The following is an 18,737-nucleotide window of genomic DNA, read 5'->3' as shown; positions in this document are numbered from 1 at the left end:
AGAAAATTAGTAATAAATTTTACAAAAAAACACACAAACACAAAATACAATATTTTCTGAAGACAATTAAACACTACTTTTGTATGTAAATGTAACAATGTAACAAATAAAGAACGAAACATAATTTATCAGTAATACATTTTGCAAAAAAACATGTTTGAAAAAATTAGAAGCTATTTTTAATAAAATATTTTTAATATTTAATTACATAAGGTGTTCAAAATTATCTCCTAACAGATTTATGTATTTACTCTACGGAGCATTTGCACTGTGTTATCGAACACCCTGTAACATTCTAACTAATTTTGTAATGTGAAGCTCAAAGGTGGCTAAAATTTTTGTTATTAACTTTTTTTGCTATCTATTACTATAGCGGAGCTATTGAGCTTTACCCTACTAATCAATCACCCTGTATATGTAAATGTTGTAGTGAGGTAAACGCAAAAAACGTAATTTTATTTTTAGGGTAAAATAGTGATTTTGACAATGTTACCCCACATGAAATTTAAAATAATCCTTATTTTCGTTTGCAGCAATATCAAAACATAAAGTATGATTAAAATTAGCCATTCACCTCACCGTGGTCATTATCTCGAGAAATAAGCGTTTTTGGGGGGTGTGCCGCTCGTCTACAAGCGGTTCTTTAAAAAACGGGGTTTTTCCAATATTTTACCGTGAGTGAATGGACTATATTATGATCTGATTTAAACGCTATGCGTGACAAAAAGCGACACAATCCAAGGCAGAGGTGACGGAGGTGTGTCTAACAGGTGCTGGAGCTGACAGAGCAACTCACGAAAATCGGAAACTTGTAGAGTTCCACCAACTTTCCACTAACACCTTTTTAGTTGCGATTCACCGGCCTCAATGCGCGAAACTAATCTATTTTTATAATTTTCTTCGAACACATCAGTAGCAAAAGGTAAGTTAAATAGATTACGAAAGTAGAAGAGTTTTAAAATGATTCATTCGATGAAACAATAATATTTAATTTTTGAATAAAATTAATTCGATATTATTTTATATACCTAAATATACCTCAGGGACAAAAATATCGCATATTTTAAAATTATCAAGAAGTGAAGTGAAATTTTTTGTGCTGTAATCATTAGCCCCCCCCCCGTTAGGCCTGGATCCCGCGTACCAAAAAAGTTTATTAATAGCAAGCTGAAAATTTGTTAATAGATTAACGGTGTCTAGTCGGACAAACTTTGATGCAATGGAACAGGGGAAGTTTTAATTGTGGAACGTGATTTTAATTGTGGAACGTGTCATCCTGACAAGTTTATTATTGTGGAAACTAGCAGGTTGTTTTTAAGTTTATTCAATAGCAAACTTTATAATAATATCGCACCTCCGATCAAAGAGTGCCATAAGTCAAAAAAAAACAAATGATCGAGGAAACGACGTTTGAAATTTGTGCTAGAACTTTTCTGGGTTTAATTCAAAAACTATTAAAATTGGACCATTAAAAATGTATTTTTTTGAGTTGTGACACTATACAGATAAAATAACGAAATATAATCTATTACAAGCGGCTCTTTCGGTACAGAATATACAGGGTGTAACAAAAATACAGGTCATAAATTAAATCGCATGTTCTGGGACCAAAATAGTTCGATTGAACCTAACTTACCTTAGAACAAATGTGCACATAAAAAAGTTATAGCCCCTTGAAGTTACAAAATAAAAATCGATTTTTTCCAATATATTGAAAACTATTAGAGATTTTTTATTGAAAATGGACATTTGGCATTCTTATGGCAGGAGCATTTAAAAAAAAATAACAGTAAAATTTGTGCACCGCATAAAAATTTTATGGGGGTTTTGTTCCCTTAAACCCCCCAAATATTTATGTACGTTCCAATTAAATTATTATTGTGGTACCATTAGTCAAAAAAAATGTTTTTAAAACTTTTTTGTCTCTTTGAAATTTTTCGATAAGTCAGCTTTTATCGAGATATTTTGAACATTTGTGAAATCCAACACAAATTTTTACATGGTAAGTAAGATTATAGAAACCTGGTATTATAAACCCTATTATGAAAATTTATTGTGAATTTTTACATTTTTAGGTATATTTTGAGACATATATAGTCCAGAAAGCCACTGCGCATCCGCTAGGAAAAATATTCTAATTCGGATTTTTTGCACAATCTTACTCAAAAAGGACCCCTTTTAACAAATTTGCATGTTGCCAGGACCAAAAGTTGGTCAAAAATTTTTTAAACGTTTTTTTTTTGTTTTTTTCCTAAAATTATTTTTTTTGCATGAAACAAAATTTTTTTAGGTTTTTTGGATCATTTCAAACAGAAAAGGTCTTGAGTGACTTTTCTCCAAAGTTGATAGGTTTTGACATATAAGCGATTAAGAATTGAAAAATTGCGAAATAGGCCATTTTTAACCCTCAAAAACTATGTGAAAAACTGAAAATTTGAATGTTGCCAAGATAGGTAGATATTCTTTAAACATCGATTGATGAAATCCCGAAGAGTTTTTTGCAATATGATATTCAAAACTCCTTTGTTTTTTAATTGCTAATCAAGCGTGCGCGACACTATTTTCAACCGTTGCATGTGTATGCAGTATGGTGCAAATGAAAGAAATAAATTCGTTATTTCGTAAACCGGCGACTTTAAGGAAAAATCCCGAAATAGGTCGATTTTTATTTTTAAGTTATGATATTGTGACGTATATGGTATACTAGTGACGTCATCCATCTGGGCGTGATGACGTAATCGATGATTTTTTTAAATGAGAATAGGGGTCGTGTGCTAGCTTTTTTGAAAGGTTCTTTAATTCTCTATTCAGTAATATAAACATTTACATAATTATTTATACAGGGTGTCCAATAATTTAATGTTTTTGTCAATTTGCCAAATGCTTTAATTTAATAAAAAATTTTTGGACACCCTGTATAAATAATTATGTACATGTTTATATTACTGAATAGAGAATTAAGGAACCTTTCAAATAAGCTAGCACACGACCCCTATTCTCATTTAAAAAAATCATCGATTACGACATCACGCCCCGATGGATGACGTCACTAGTATACCACATACGTCACAATATCATAACTAAAATTTTTCCTTAAAGTCACCGGTTTACGAAATAATGAATTTATTCCTTTCATTTGCACCATACTGTATACACATGCAACGGTGGAAAATAGTGTCGTGCACGCTTGATTGGCAATTAAAAAACAAAGGGGCTTTTGATATTCTATTGCAAAAAACTCTTCGGGATTTCATCAATCGATGTTTAAAGAATATCTACCTACCTTGGCAACATTCAAACTTTCAGTTTTTCACATAGTTTTTGAGGGTTAAAAATGGCCGATTTCGTAATTTTTCAATTTTTGATCGCTTATATGTCAAAAACTATCAACTTTAGAGAAAAGTCACCAAAGACCTTTTCTGTTTGGAATGATCCAAAAAACCTAAAAAAAATTGTTCCATGTAAAAAAAAATAATTTTAGGAAAAAAACAAAAAAAAAACGTTTAAAAAATTTTTGACCAACTTTTGGTCCTGGCAACATGCAAATTTGTTAAAAGGGGTCCTTTTTGAGTAAGATTGTGCAAAAAATCCGAATTAGAATATTTTTCCTAGCGGATGCGCAGTGGCTTTCTGGACTAATATTTTTTTTATTTAAATTTTTGTGTCTCGGCTGCAATGGCTATTGACACAAACAATATTGGTTAAACAATAATTAATTAAAAGGACTTAAAGCTAATTATTATAACAGTTAATTTCTAAATCTTAAATAACATTAGGTAAAAATTATGAAAAAAAAATTGGATATACAATCATTGGATACTATAGAGACGTACAACTAATTATTACAACAACTATTAATTATTAATTATAATGATTAATTATTAATAACTGATTTTGAATAACAGGTAGATATTATAAAGACAAAAGATCATATTGTGTTAAAAAATTGAATGTCTTTCAAGAAACTAATAATTAAGTTATGAAGTTGATCGGACGAGTTTAAAATATCTTTAATATTTGACTTAAGTTTATGTCGATTTCTCTGCGTCACATACTGAGGACTGAGAACACTCAGTAATGATGTGCTTCACGCTTAAAACACTAAAGCAAGTTTGACAGTTAGGCTTGGGTTCAGACTTCATTAAGTATTCGTGTGTGTATCGGGTATGTCCAATTCTCAACCTTCTAATGACTGCTTTTTCTTTTCTAGTCATAGTTGGGAGTTCAAATATATTGACAGTCTGCCGGATCTCGTGTAATGTGTTTTTGATTGTGTTCCAGTGGATTTGCCAAGATATATGTTGTTATGTTGTTGGTGCTTAAACATCTGCTTCAAATCACTATGGATTTGAACATGTCCTTTTGAGTGCTGACCATTTAGGGTAGAGGCTAGTTTGGCGACGATATCTCGATAAAAAATCGTTTATCGAAAAAATACTAACAGGCAAAAAAGTTTTAAAAACAATGTGTTTGACTAACGGTACCTCAATAATAATTTAATTGTAACGTACACAAACATTTGGGGCATTTAAGGGAACAAAACCCTCATAAAATTTTTATGCCGCATCTCGATAAAAACTGGTTTATCGAAAAAATACTAAGAGGCAAAAAAGGTTTAAAACATTGTGTTTAACTAACGGTACCGCAGTAATAATTTAACTGGATAGTACACACAAGTTTGGGGGGGCGGGGTGTGGGTTTAAGGGAACAAAATCCCCATAAAGTTTTTATGTGGTGTACAAATTTCACTGCTTTTATTTTTTTGAGATGTTCCTACCACAAGAATACCACATGTTCATTTTCACTAAGAAATCTCTAATAGTTTTCGATATATTGGAAAAATCGATTTTTATTTTGTAACTTCAAGGGGCTACAACTTTTTTTATGTGCACATTTGTACTACGGTAAGTTAGGTTTAATCGAACTATTTTTGATTTCAGAATATGTGATTTAATTTATGACCTGTATTTTTGTTACACCCTGTAGTATCATTAATATTGCCTGTAGTATCATTACTGTTGCCTGGTAGAGTTATAATTAATAATGATTTAACTTTAAATTTAAGGAACAATATTAAATAAAACAAAATTTTCTTCGCAAAATACTGCAAAAAGAAAAAATAAATGTGTTACTCTCCTTGAGTATATTCGCATATTGCTTTGAATAAAGTAATCACATATACTGTCTTAATTCAACAAACGACGCTTTATACCTACAGATCTTAGATGGACAAATACCTTGCACAAGTCGATATGTGACACTGGACACTGTATAATATGTTCGGGGCATGGTACACGACAATGTCCAAACCAATACCAAAATCATTAGCCCGAAAGCAGTAGACCGAACTCATTCGACCGAAAAGCACTTTACCTAAACCTCACTAGACCGAAATGGAACATAACTTAAAAAGATTGCAGTAATAGTTCAGGTACCGAAGCTTTTCACCTTGCAATTTTTACAGAATGAAAATTTGAGTATAGGTAGTGGATAGTCCAAGGATCAAAATCTATATGATGCCGAAAGGCGCTTTTACCATCGGGGAGGTTGCCACCCCATCTCGAGGGTGGAAATTTTTTATTATATTTTGACCGCAAAAAAAAACATTTATTTTAAGCAAAAAATGTTCTATACATTTTTTTGATGAATTTAATAGTTTTAGATTTATTGGCTATCGAAAGTGTTAATTTTATATCGAAAAAATCAATGTTTTTCGATATATACTCATTTACTATTCACTCAATTTTTGCCATAGAAAAAAATTTTTCATACCAAGTTCTTGGAAATTAAATAACCTACAATTTCGTATTCAAACATTTTCTCGTATATCTGATGCTAATCTTTCTATGGGCCATTCCACGAATATACGACTGTTTGGGATTATCGCGACAACGAATATTTTAGTTTGCAACATAAGAAGTACGAAAGTAAATGGCTCTAATAATAATTATTCCAATAAACAACAATGTAATTAGCAATTTACTTTTGTTCTTCATATTTTGCACAGTAAAATATTCGTTGTCGTGATAATTCAAAACAGTCGTATATTCGCGGAATAGGGTTCTGAAGGAAATGTCATTTTTTATCAAACTACAAAAATTCGAATCTCCAGTTTTTTAAAAACTAATCATTCTGAGCCATATATACCTTGAAGGTGACCGATGACAAGCATATTGCTCTATAATTATCGCATTCATTATGTTGTCCTTTTTGGTATATTGGTAGAACTATGTTTTTCTTCCAGTCATCTGGGATTTTCTCTGTACTCCATGCTCCCTTGCATATCTGTAATAGCCAGTTCTCCCCTTTTTCACCCATCCATTTTATCATTTCTGGATCTATTTGGTCCTCTCCTGCCGCTTTTCCAAGTTTTATATTGTTTATAGCTTCTTTCAGTTCTTCCTTCCTTATACTCTCTGGTTCCTCTTCCTCTTCCAGTTCTGGTCTATTTCTTCCTGATTCATTTTTTTCTACTTCTTTATGTTTGAATTTATCTTCGTAGTATTGTTTGCATATTTCTAATATTTCTGTAGTCTCTATTTTCAATTGGTTATTTTTATCTTTGATTCCATACTGTTCCCTACCCTTTTTCTCTCTTAAACCCTTTATACGATTCCAGAATTTTCTGATATCTGTTTTGTAATTTGCTTCCAATTCTTTTCCAAATTCTTCCCAGCTCAGCTTTTTCGCTTCCCTTACTGCTATCTTTGCTCCATTACGAGTCTCTATGTATTCTGCTTTGCTATTTTCATCTCTACATTGTTGATATTTTTTCCAGGCTTGCTTTTTTTCTTTTATTATTTTCTTTATTTCTTGACTCCACTATTCTCTTCTCTTATGATATTTATTTATTTAATTTTTTCCACAAATTTTCTCTGCTGTTTTATATAGTGTGTCTTTTAGTACTTTCCATCTTTCTTTCATATGCAATTGGTCTCTTTCCAGCTCTATTCTTTGCAATTCATCATATATTTCTTGTTTATAGTCATTTTTCTCTTTCTCTTTTTTTCAACTTTTTAATAAAATCTTTTACCTAAAACTTATTAAATTAAATTTGATCCCCTGTTTATTTAAATATTTACATATAAAATTTAAAAATCAAATTTTCAAAAAAATATTATTTGCGTTTTAAATAAGCACTATAAATTATTTTATCTCCAACCGTCATTAAAGCCATTCATTATTCTACTCATTTGCCCTCATTTGCGGCAGTAAAGTAACACTTTATTGTACTGAAAGAAGAATTTTACTTTACCTGCCGTGATTATTAATCCTATTAACCGAGATTGAATGTAAAGTGGTCGATGGCAATAATCGATTATAACATTTATTTTCTTTATTTATTAAAAACAATGTACAAAATTTGCGATATTACCAATTCAATTTATGTCAATAAGTGAAATTCTGTAGTATTTTGTAATTATATTCATATAAAAAATATTATCCGTAGAAAAAATGTTTTTAAATATTCGAAAAGCTGGTATTTTACTTTACCGATTTAGTAATTATTCAGTATTGCTAACTATCGATTAAAAACCGGAATCGGCCATCTTCAAAAAGTTATCTGTCATCGCTGTCATGAAATTATTATTACGTCTACAATTTAAAAAGTTCTTCAATTTTAAAAATAGTTGAAAGACTGATAAGTTTGTACACACTTGAATGAATAAGGGAAAATGAAAATGTAGTATGTCAAAGTGTGTAAATAATTTTATTTCCTTAGCTGAGCGCTTTCGACATAAACGTCATCATCGGAGCTAATGCTAAAATAAAAAAAGAGATCTTGTAAGAACAAGAAGTACAAAACTCTTTTTTTACTTACGTCAAATACTAAAAAAGTACCGCTACATAGAGGTGTAAACAAGTGCATCTTAGGAATGTACATTTGATTTTTAAATTTTGAATGCTAACTTAGTCCTCCGTACAACAGCAAACAGCAAAAAAACAGAAAGAAACGGCCACATACACGTTGCACAAAAACATATAAACTTTTTTCATGGTCCGGGTGTCGATATCACCCGTCCATCCTTGGCCTAGTAACAACAGCTGACTGACAAGGTCGGATATTCAAATCTGCTTTTATCTGTTCTGCGTTGACGTTGACAGCTGACGTTGAAACATGAATATTTTAAACATATTGAAAGGAAAATTGAAATTTTTACAATGAAATTGATAAGGAAATGTACCTTAGATGTTTGTACTAATCAACTATTAAATTAATTGATGACATGCTTGATTTTGAGACTAATTGGCCCAACTTACATACACTGTGTTGAGTTAAAAAATTAAATTAAAAAACAAAAAAAATTATTAAACAGAAAGTAATGAGAAAGATCAATTTTGATTGTGAATTCTCAAATTCAATATTCAGAAGATGTTAGCTTGTTAAAGTTAAAGATTGAGATAATATTATATTGTTGTTATTTATCATCTTTTTGTCATTTATGTAAGTCATTGCAATGACCTTGACTTGGTGTATGGATATTTTATTAAGTTGAAAACCCAATGTTTATGTAGAAATATTAAATGATTTTATTAAATGCTATGATGTTAAAATGGGTATATTCAGTGTCTATTGTTGTAAGACGTTGATGACAAAATAGAAGGATATAGTGTTCGGTGGAATTCAATTTTTAACAAAATAGTTTCGAACACTTTTGTTGTTAGGTGTTTTATTTCTTAGGCTCTCATTACTTGTTGGTGGAATCTGTATTAATAATGTATATATAAATCTGACCAATAGTCAAATGTTTTCCTTTTTTTATATAAAGTTATAAAATTAAATTTTGAATAAAAATACAATAGACTAAGTTTTCACTCTAATGGCACACAACATATCCCACCAGAATGAAAACAATGGGAACCTTCTCTGGTTCTTCTGGTGGGATATGTTGTGTGCCATTAGAGTGAAAACTTAGTCTTTTGCTAGCAGTTGCCGCTAGGGCATCTATGCCATTTCGTTCGTTGCAATTCGGGACTGCACACTGGGGTTTGTTTTGGTTGGATCAGGGAGAGCAGCATATGTGCCTCCTGATGAGAGACTAATAAGTTTCGAAACCGGTAGAGGTGCTTGCAGCACTCTCTGATTGGGCTGGAATATGGTTCGGCTGTATTTTCGTTTTGCAACGAAATTGAAAATGGTTATTCATTTTTTAATTTTTTAAAAATACAATAGTTTTTATATACATAAAAGATTGCAAGAGGTCACTACTAAACTGTCTCCCACAGATACTTGAAGAGAGGTTTATAATTACAATTTAAATTGATCTGAGTATTAACACAAAAATCAGGATTAGACTTCATCTCTCTAGAAATCTCCAGGTCCTCCAACAAATTCATTAATCTATAGTTTTTAGATGGGATGTTATGCAAAATTTGGCTGTCTTTAGTAGGAGAGAAGGAATGATTGGTAGATTTAACATGATAGCCAAAGTTTGATTTTTCTGGAGTTCTGACATGCTCCTTGATTCTCTGAGAAAGGGTTCTCATTGTCCTTCCTACATAGGTGGTACTACACTCACCACATGATAGCTTGTATATGCCACTCTTATTTAATTTATCTAATTTGTCTTTGGTTTTACTAAACAGTGATTTGATTGAATTTTTAGTTTTAAATGAAATTTTGAGGTTCTCAACTTTATTTGATATTACACTTGACAGTTTATCTGAAATTGGTCCCAAATAGGAAATAGATCTGTAAATGCAGTTTTTGGAGGTGTGTTCTTCTGTGTTAAAGGCTTGATTTAATTTTATTTTGAGCAATTTCTTTCTTATAATGTTGTCTATTATCAAAGGAGAGTAACCATTGTTGACTGCTAACTGTTTTAGTATAGAAACCTCATTATTGTAGTTGTCTTTGGACATAGGGATGTTCAACAGTCTATGTATGTAACAGTGAAAAGCTGACATTTTTTGTTGGTATGGATGATTAGATGAATTTGGAATTTCATTTTCCCTTATTCTTCAATTTTAAATTGCAAATAAGTGTTAAAACCAATATCAAATTATGTTGGCGCTAAAATTTTGTATGCACCACGTCAGTAAAGACTCTTTATCAAATTCGTCTGTTACTCGCCTCGCTCACTACGCTCACTCTTCTGATAATATGAAACTCATTCGATAAAAAGTCACGTTACTGACTTAATATATAAATAACTATTATTTAATAGGAGAAGTTGTGTTATGTCACCAGTATTAGGCAAAAAAATTAGTTAAAAATATTTAATAATTTATGAGATATTTAATTTGTTTATTAAAGGTTACTATATTTTTAATTGCAAAAGCGCGGATGTTACCAAAAGAATATAAATCTGTGTAAGATAACATTACTTTTATTTTTATGTATGTTTCAATTTAACTCTCCTCCAAAATGGCATTTGAAAATTGTTCTAATTTGTTTATAATCTCTTTTTTCAATAAAGTCGCGGGAATTAAACCTTTTGATATGCCGTTTCGATAATCGGGATAGTGGAAATTTTTCACTAATTAACATTTTTTTTTGTCGTTTTTTGTTTTGAATATGTCGTTTTGAATGTCGTTTTGTTTTTGTTGAAATATAGTTTTGTTTTAAGGGGGGTTTCATTAAGAATGCCCAATCTCTGAGTTGTAGATTCTAGACCTCAAAATATTAAGATTTAACCAAAATCACTTAATAAAATACGGCTTCCTTATTGAGTTATAGGGTGTTATATTTAAAAATTAAAAAAATATATTTTTGCTCAGTATTGTAAAACTATTCGACTTATCCTTTTCATACTTGGTAAAAAGTGTAAGTACTATACACCCTATGAAATTATATTAAATACAAGTTTCCGGCTATTACCAGAGGCGTACGACAGGGGACAGTAAATGGTTGACCCTTCCCAAATTCTACGTCACTGGTAAAATTACCATTTTGGCACAATTTTTAGATTCTTCAATACTCTCTTTGTAAATAATATCCCCTTCATTCGTAACGATAAAGTAATTAGTTTTCGAGATATTTGACGTTAAACATGTAACAGCACAGTTATTTAGGTATTTTGATTAATGTAGATATTGTGCCGCTTAATTTTTAGTTTCAATTATATCGAAAACTAATGATTTTATCGTTAAAAATGAATAATATACTTTTCATTCTTAACGATAAAATCATTGGCTTTTGAGATATTTGAAATTAAAAATTAAGCGGCACAAAACATTAATCAAAACAACGGTGGCGTTACATGTTTAACTTCAAATATCTCTAAAACTAATGACTTTATCGTTACGAGAGAAGGGTATGTTATTTACAAGGGAGTATTGGAGAATCTCAAAATTGCGCAAAAATGGCAATTTTGCCTGTGACGTAGAATTTGGGAAGGGTCAACCATTTGCTGTCCCCTGTCGTACGCCTCTGGTAATAGCCGGAAACGTGTCTTTAACATAATTTCATAGGGTGTATAATACCTAAACTTTCTATCAAGTATGAAAAGGATACGTCGAATAATTTTAAAATACTGAGCAAATGTTTTTTTTTTTTATTTATAAATAAAGCACCCTGTAACTCAATAAAGAGCCATATTTTATTTGAGCGATTTTGGTTAAATCTTAATATTTCGATTTCTGATAACTACCAATCAAAGATTGGACATCCTTAATGAAACAACCTGTATAAGCAAAACTATGTTTTTCCCTAATGTAGTCTCCCCACTGACCAGTGGTTAATTCTTAAATGAATTTAGCAGGATTAAAGTACGACAGGTGATTATTAGTATAAGAAAATATATTGTAAAATTATGTATCGGTGTATGAGCCTTAAAGCGACCGTAGTCATATAACTCCAAGGAAAAAAAAAAGAAGGAGAAAAAGCGACAAAAAAAATTTGTTAATTAGTGAATAAGTCCCAGGAACCCGCTTATCGAAACAGCATTTCAAAATGTTTAATCCCCGCGACGTTATTAAAAAAACAAATTATAAACAAATTAGAACAATTTTCAAATGCCATTTTAGAGGGAAGTTTAATTGAAATTTGAATTTATCTATACATTTATCGCAAATATACATAAAAATAAAAGTAATGTATAAAATAGTAAGTAATTACACAGATTTATATTCTTTTGGCAACAACTGCATTTTTGCAATTGCAAATATAGTATTACCTAACATTTAATAAAGAAATTAAATATCTCATAAATTATTAAATATTTTTTAATCAATTTTTTTTTTGCTTAATACTGATAACATGGCGCAACCTTTCCTATAAAATAAAATAATTTATATTACTTATTTAAATCGCAAATACTATTTTTTGCAAATTTGATTTTTAAAATTTATGTATAACTATTCAAATAATAGGGGGTCAAATTTAATTTAGTAAGTCTTACAGCAGTTAAAAAAGTAAATATTTTTCAAAAATGACCCCTTTTTAATTATTTAAACAATGATCCCCTTATATGATTTGGATACTTTCTTGAAAATATAATTTGTACTCACCTAAACTTTGATCTAAAACTTGTTCCAATCTGCACGAATTTACATTTTGATTTACATTTAGTGGAATCTTATTTTACTAGACTACTATTAGAATAACTTACCTTGATGACATTCAATTTAAAAATTATATTGACCACAATGTAGCTCATATTATCAGATTTAAATCCGATCGAGCATTTACATGACACCTTAAAACATTGCATTCGGAAAATTAATCCTAAACTTTGACACGGGGACGGCTAAGGATTGCAAAACACAAAATTTCACTTCATTATGATATTTCAAAAGACTTACCTATGCAATATTTTTGTCCGACGTGAGTACGTAATATGTTTATAGTTATATAAGTTGTCCACGATAATTTAATGCGTAGTAGGGTGGTGCGAAAAAAGTCAAGTTGATAATTCCGTGTCGCTATAGTGCGGAAAAGTTGCGATTGGTAATTACAAGAAAAACAAAAAAAGAATTATTCAAATCGGACTTTATCTTCCGATCCCGCAACAGGCCTAAAGATTATGAAAAAATGAAATTTTACCTTTTTTCCAAATATTTTTATTTTTTCTTCGTGTACGTTTTATTTATCGCTATAGTAAAATTTATTTTCAGTTTGCATGGTAGAGTAGTAGAAAAAATTGATTTACGCATTTAACGAATATTTTCCGATCACGCAAGGTCAATCAAAATCTATAAAAATTTGAAATTTTTGATGATTTTGATAAATTAAAAACATTTAGAAAAACATCTAATTTTTCTGTTACATTGTGAAGCTCTTCGCTTGTTTAGATATTGTATGATAATATTTAAACAACCCAGGACTCAAAACGAGGGGGTGGTTGCAGTTCTAGCTCCACACGCATCCTCTATCCAACCAACCAATGAGTGTGTGTTTTTTACATTATTTACATAAGTACATTTCTTTTTTATCTGTTTGTGTCGAGTTCTTAAACATCAACTTTTTATTGTGATTTCTTGGTAAAATCTGGTAGCATGGACCTTGATTTAAATGTTTTCCTGATGAATCCATCTGTTGATTGGGGCCCACATACATGAGCATTAGACGATGCTTCCGTGGGCAACTTTAGACAGCGCTCGTCAGCTTGCATGTGGCAGGGATAGTTTTGTACATTCCAGTCTGGCATGTCGCCCGATGTAATGCAACAAGTTATATCTTCATTTAAAACTCTTCGAAGAACTGGTGGAGAAGACAGTTTTGTAACATTCCAGTCTATTATTTCAGTGTAGTCCTGTGCTTGAAAATTTAAAGTAGGGGGGATGAAATTTCTAATACTTTTGCCCTTGGCTTTAGTCTGTCCGGTTTTTAACACTCTTCTTGGCCTTATAATGTGTTTCCTTTCTCCCTACTACTTGAAACTTTGAAGCACAGGACTAAGCTAAAATAATAGACTGGAATGATGCCAAACTATCTTCTCCACCACTTCCTCGAAGAGTTTCAAATGAAGATATAACTCCCTGTATTACATCGGGCGACATGTAAGACTGGAATGTATGTACAAAATTATCCCTGCCACAAGCCAGCTGATGAGCGGTGTCTAAAGTTGGCCACGGAAGCATCGTCTAATGCTAATGTATGTGGGCCTCAATCAAGAGATGGATGCATCAGGACAACACTTAAATCAAGGTCCATGCTGCCAGATTTTATCAAGAAATCACAATGCTAAGTTGGTGTTTGAGATCTGGACACAAACAGATGAAAAAGAAATGTACATATGAAAAAAATGTAAAAAACACACACTTATTGGTTGGTTGGAGATAAGGGTGCGTGTGGAGCTAGAAGTGCAACCACCCCCTCGTTTTGAGATCTGGGTTGTTTAAATATTGTCATACAATATCTAAACAAGCGAAGAGCTTCACAATGTAACAAAAAAAAATGAGATAACTAAATGTTTTTTAATTGTTCAAAATCATCAAAAATTTCAATTTTTTATAGATTTTGATTGACCTTGCAGGATCGGAAAATATCCGTTAAATGCGTAAAACAATGTTTTTTAGTACTCAACCATGCAAAGTGTAAATAAATTTTACTATAGCGATAAATAAAACGTACTCGAAGGAGGTAAAATTTCATTTTTTTTTCGTAATCTTTAGGTCCGTTGCGGGATCGGAAGATGAAGTCCGATTTGAATAATTCTTTTTTGTTTTTCTTGTAATTACCAATTAGTCCATGTGGTGAGACCGCTCCCGTCTGGAAAAATGTCTGATTCGGTTTCTTTGTGGATTCCTATTCAAAAATGTCCCCTTTAAACAAATCTGAATGGTGCCGGGCGGAATTTTTGGACAAAAACTGTTTAAACAATTTTTTTAAACAAATAGAAAAGATCACGTTTTTTTTTCTCCGGAACATAATATATTTTTAAGTTTTGTCGGTCATTGTGAACAAGAAAGGTATTTTTTAAATTTTCTCAAAAATTGATAGTTTTCGAGTTATAGGCGATTTAAAATCTGAAAAATACGAAAATACGCATTTTCGAGGCTTAAAAACTCATATTCAAATTAGTATTTTTGAGGTTGCCAGATACTTAAATTGAAGACTAAATATTCAGCTTCTAGATTCTGAAGAGTGATCACGTCTAACTTTAATTTATACCGTTGTTTTTAATTGTTAAATATGCGTGTTTATCCGATTTCTCCGAAAAATATTTTTTCTAAATTGTTTGGGACATTCTAAATAAAATAAGTTTCTTGACATTTTTCTCAAAAGTTGATTGTTTTAAAGTTATAAACGATTTAAATTCCGAAAATTCGTTTTTTGTCATTTTTCGGAATTTAAATCGCTTATAACTTAAAAACTATTAACTTTTGAGAAAAATGTCAAGAAACTTATTTTATTTAGAATGTCCCAAAGAATCTAGAAAAAATATTTTTCGGAGGAAAATAGCAGATTTTTGAAACGGAGAGCGCCGCACCGGCAAAAAAATCGGATAAACACGCATATTTAACAATTAACAAACAACGGTATAAATTAAAGCTAGGCGCGATCACTCTTCAGAATCTTGAAGCTGAATGTTCAGCCTTCAATCTGTGTATCTGGCAACCTCAAGAATAATAATTTAAATATGAGTTTTTAAGCCTCGAAAATGCGTATTTTCGCATTTTTTAGATTTTAAATCGCCTATAACTCCAAAACTATCAATTTCTGAGAAAAATTACAAGATACCTTTCTTGTTTAGATTGACCCAAAAAATCTAAAAATATATGTTTCAGAGCAAAAAACATGATCTTTTGTATTTGTTTAAAAAAATTGTTTAAACAATTTCTGTCCAAAAATTCCGCCCGGCACCCTTCAGATTTGTTTAAAGGGGACATTTTTGAATAGGAATCCACAAAGAAACCGAATCAGAAATTTTTTTCAGACGGGAGCGGTCTCACCACATGGACTAAATCGCAACTTTTCCGCACTATAGCGATACGGAATTATCAACTTGATTTTTTTCGCACCACGCTAATACGTAGAAATCTTCGCATTTCTCTTTGCCTAGTATCATGTCAAAATATATAAATATTCTTGTACTTATATGTATCAAAATACTACAAATATTTTTGTAAATATTTACGGCTATCCCTAATTTTTCTTTCTTTACACAGCAAATTACGTGTAGTAAAATTTTCGCTGGTATGGAGAAGTAAACATTAGTTGACAATGACATTGTCAGCATTAACATAGAGATGGTTATTTCGTTCAGTTTTTGAATGTTCTTGGATATCCGTTACTGGTATACTCGCTTAAATTATTATTTCAGTTAATTAATAGCATTATGTTTTCTCTAAACTATGTATTCAATGATTGCAATAATTTATATACAATACAATAAAAACTGATAATCGAGAAAAGAGAAAAAGTGATAAAGTGATTTTAATAATATATTATTAGTACTGTTAGTATTAGGGCCGGTTGTTCGAACGCTAATCAAAAATGATCATTATCAAATATTTAAATACTGTCAATGTCAACTTTGATTGGAATGCTGAAAACGTAATTATTGATTACAATTATGAAATTAGTTAATCAATTAAGTTTATAATGGTTATGTTAACCCATATTAGCACACAACGTCCGATGTACGTCCATATAACGTACATTTAAAGTCCAAACGTCCATGGACCAAAACTGGACGTACTATGTACGTACATTACGGGACGTCCATTGGACGTTTGATTTCAACGTACATTGGACATCCATTTGTGGTCCAAGGATATTTTACACAAAACGCGACTATTATATTAAGTCCCAATACAAACTAAATGAGAATTTTCTTGACAACGTTGTCGCTCTTCGCGCTATCGGTCGTGAAAGGTAGTATTAGGCAGGTACTTTTAGGGGATTATCGCTGTTAATTGTTGTGGAATACTGAAGGATGGTTTATTTATGATAATTCACAGAATGTCAAACGCGCTTGTAATATACAACAACGGTACTGACTCTAAAAATAGTTTGGAACAGAAACAGAACAGAGATTAAACCTCTTTTAATGTGCATGCTTCCTAGGGCGTCATTATCTGAATCTCGTCTTTATGAAAATACATCCTGTGATATATTTGTGTTTTCTGTTTATCGTGCAAGTGCAGTCGTGCATTAATGAAGTTCCTAGTTCCTACAATAAAGTATATATTATAATTAAGTTATAGTAAAGAGAAATAAAAAAGGTCTTTTGTGTAATATTTTTAAGTATAAGTTTAGTATTATAAGGAACTATTTCCTATAAAGGCTTTTTGCTATGTATTCACAAAATTATGGATACTAGATTGCTTTCTGAAAAGTGCCCTACAAATGTCCATAAGACGTACATTGAATGTACATAAGGTGTACACTGAAAGCTCCAATACAACGTACAATGTACGTTTGTAGCGGACGTTCTATGGACGTCCAATTTTGTGAACTCTGAACATTCGTTGTACGTCCATCAGATGTCCATTGTACCTTAGCGGGACGTCCATTGGACGTTCCAATGTACACAGATGTACGTCCATTGGATGTCCATAAAACGTACTTGTGCTATCTGGGAATTGATTTACTAATCTCATAATAATAATCAATTGTGTTTTCAGCAACCCAACCAAAGTTGACATTGACAATTGTGACAGAAATTAAATATTTGATAGTGATCATTGTTGATTAGCGTTCGAACAACCGGCCCTTAGTATTAGTATTATGGAACGCTTAGAAAAATTTTGAACGTCTTTAACAAAATACTTGCATCACAGAATATACCCTGGTGTATTCTGTGCTGGGATCTTCCATACCTAAATAATAAACAATAATAGTATATTATGCAACGAGCATTTAATGATGGTCATTATGAAGCGAGTATGAGGGATACGAAACGGGCCGCCTAGCGGCAAGTTTCGTATATAGTATGAGCTTCATAAAGATAATTAAATGCAAGTTGTATACACGATTTTTTCTATGATCATTCACAACAAAATTATATTAATATTTATTAATTTTGTAACGCAGATAAATAAGAGTAAACAGTAGCGCGTCATCAATATTTTTGTTTTTCGAAAGTTCTGCGAACTTTCAACAGTGAGGCAACAGTGCGTCGGTAATTCGACACTGACAGTGACATTATACTATCAAAAACAATAATGTTTAAACTCATAGGCGCCCTAAATGATGCCGAGTGAATCACGTTCGATTTATTGTTATAGAAAATCGATTTTTAGTAATCCAATGTGACACAAAAATCTAGGCATGGGATAGAAACGTTTATTTACACATACTAACGTATGTCTCAAATTGGGCTCTGTAGCGCTATTCTTTATTATTAGTACATTCTTTTACGGTTTTTGCTGTAAATTTTAAAGAACCGCTTGGACTGACATGAAATTTGACATAGGCATAGCTAACATGTCAAAGAAAAAAGTGATATAGTGCCGATGTGTGCTTTTGCTCTGGGGGTGACTTTCACACCTTCTCGGGGGTGAAAAAATATATGTCCAAGATAAGTCCCGAAATGGATAAACTGACTAATTTTAAGCAACTTTTATTCTATAGAGATTTTTCACCAAATCAATACTTTTCGAGTTATTTGCAAGTGAATATGTTCATTTTTCAACAAAATACCCCCGTTTTTAGACGGGATTTCGCAAATATCTCAAAATATAAGCATTTTGTCGAAAAAAATATTTTTAGCAAAACTATAGCCTGTAAAAAAGTAAAAAAAAATGGTGGATATATTGAGTCTCTATACCTAGCAAAAACAGAGTTATAGCTAATGAAAGATAGGTTCATATTCGAAAAATCTAAAATAGAATAATTCAATGTG

The 18,737-nt window shown here is 31.3% G+C and overlaps 1 protein-coding gene across 3 annotated transcripts in view; it reads left to right on the top strand.

Moving 5' to 3' along the window:
* Positions 1-795: 795 nt before the first annotated feature.
* Positions 796-18,737, top strand: part of LOC126886472 (uncharacterized) — a 614,879-nt gene continuing 596,937 nt past the window's right edge. For all 3 annotated transcript variants that reach the window (XM_050653425.1, XM_050653424.1, XM_050653426.1), the window contains exon 1: positions 796-922. The gene's annotated coding sequence lies outside the window, so the exon portion shown is untranslated. The remainder of the gene's footprint in view (positions 923-18,737) is intronic.

The sequence above is a fragment of the Diabrotica virgifera genome, chromosome 6, assembly GCF_917563875.1.
Source record: "Diabrotica virgifera virgifera chromosome 6, PGI_DIABVI_V3a".
NCBI lineage: Eukaryota > Metazoa > Arthropoda > Insecta > Coleoptera > Chrysomelidae > Diabrotica > Diabrotica virgifera.
The sequence above is the reverse complement of the archived record's forward strand: the minus strand, read 5'-3'. Positions and strand labels throughout refer to the sequence as shown.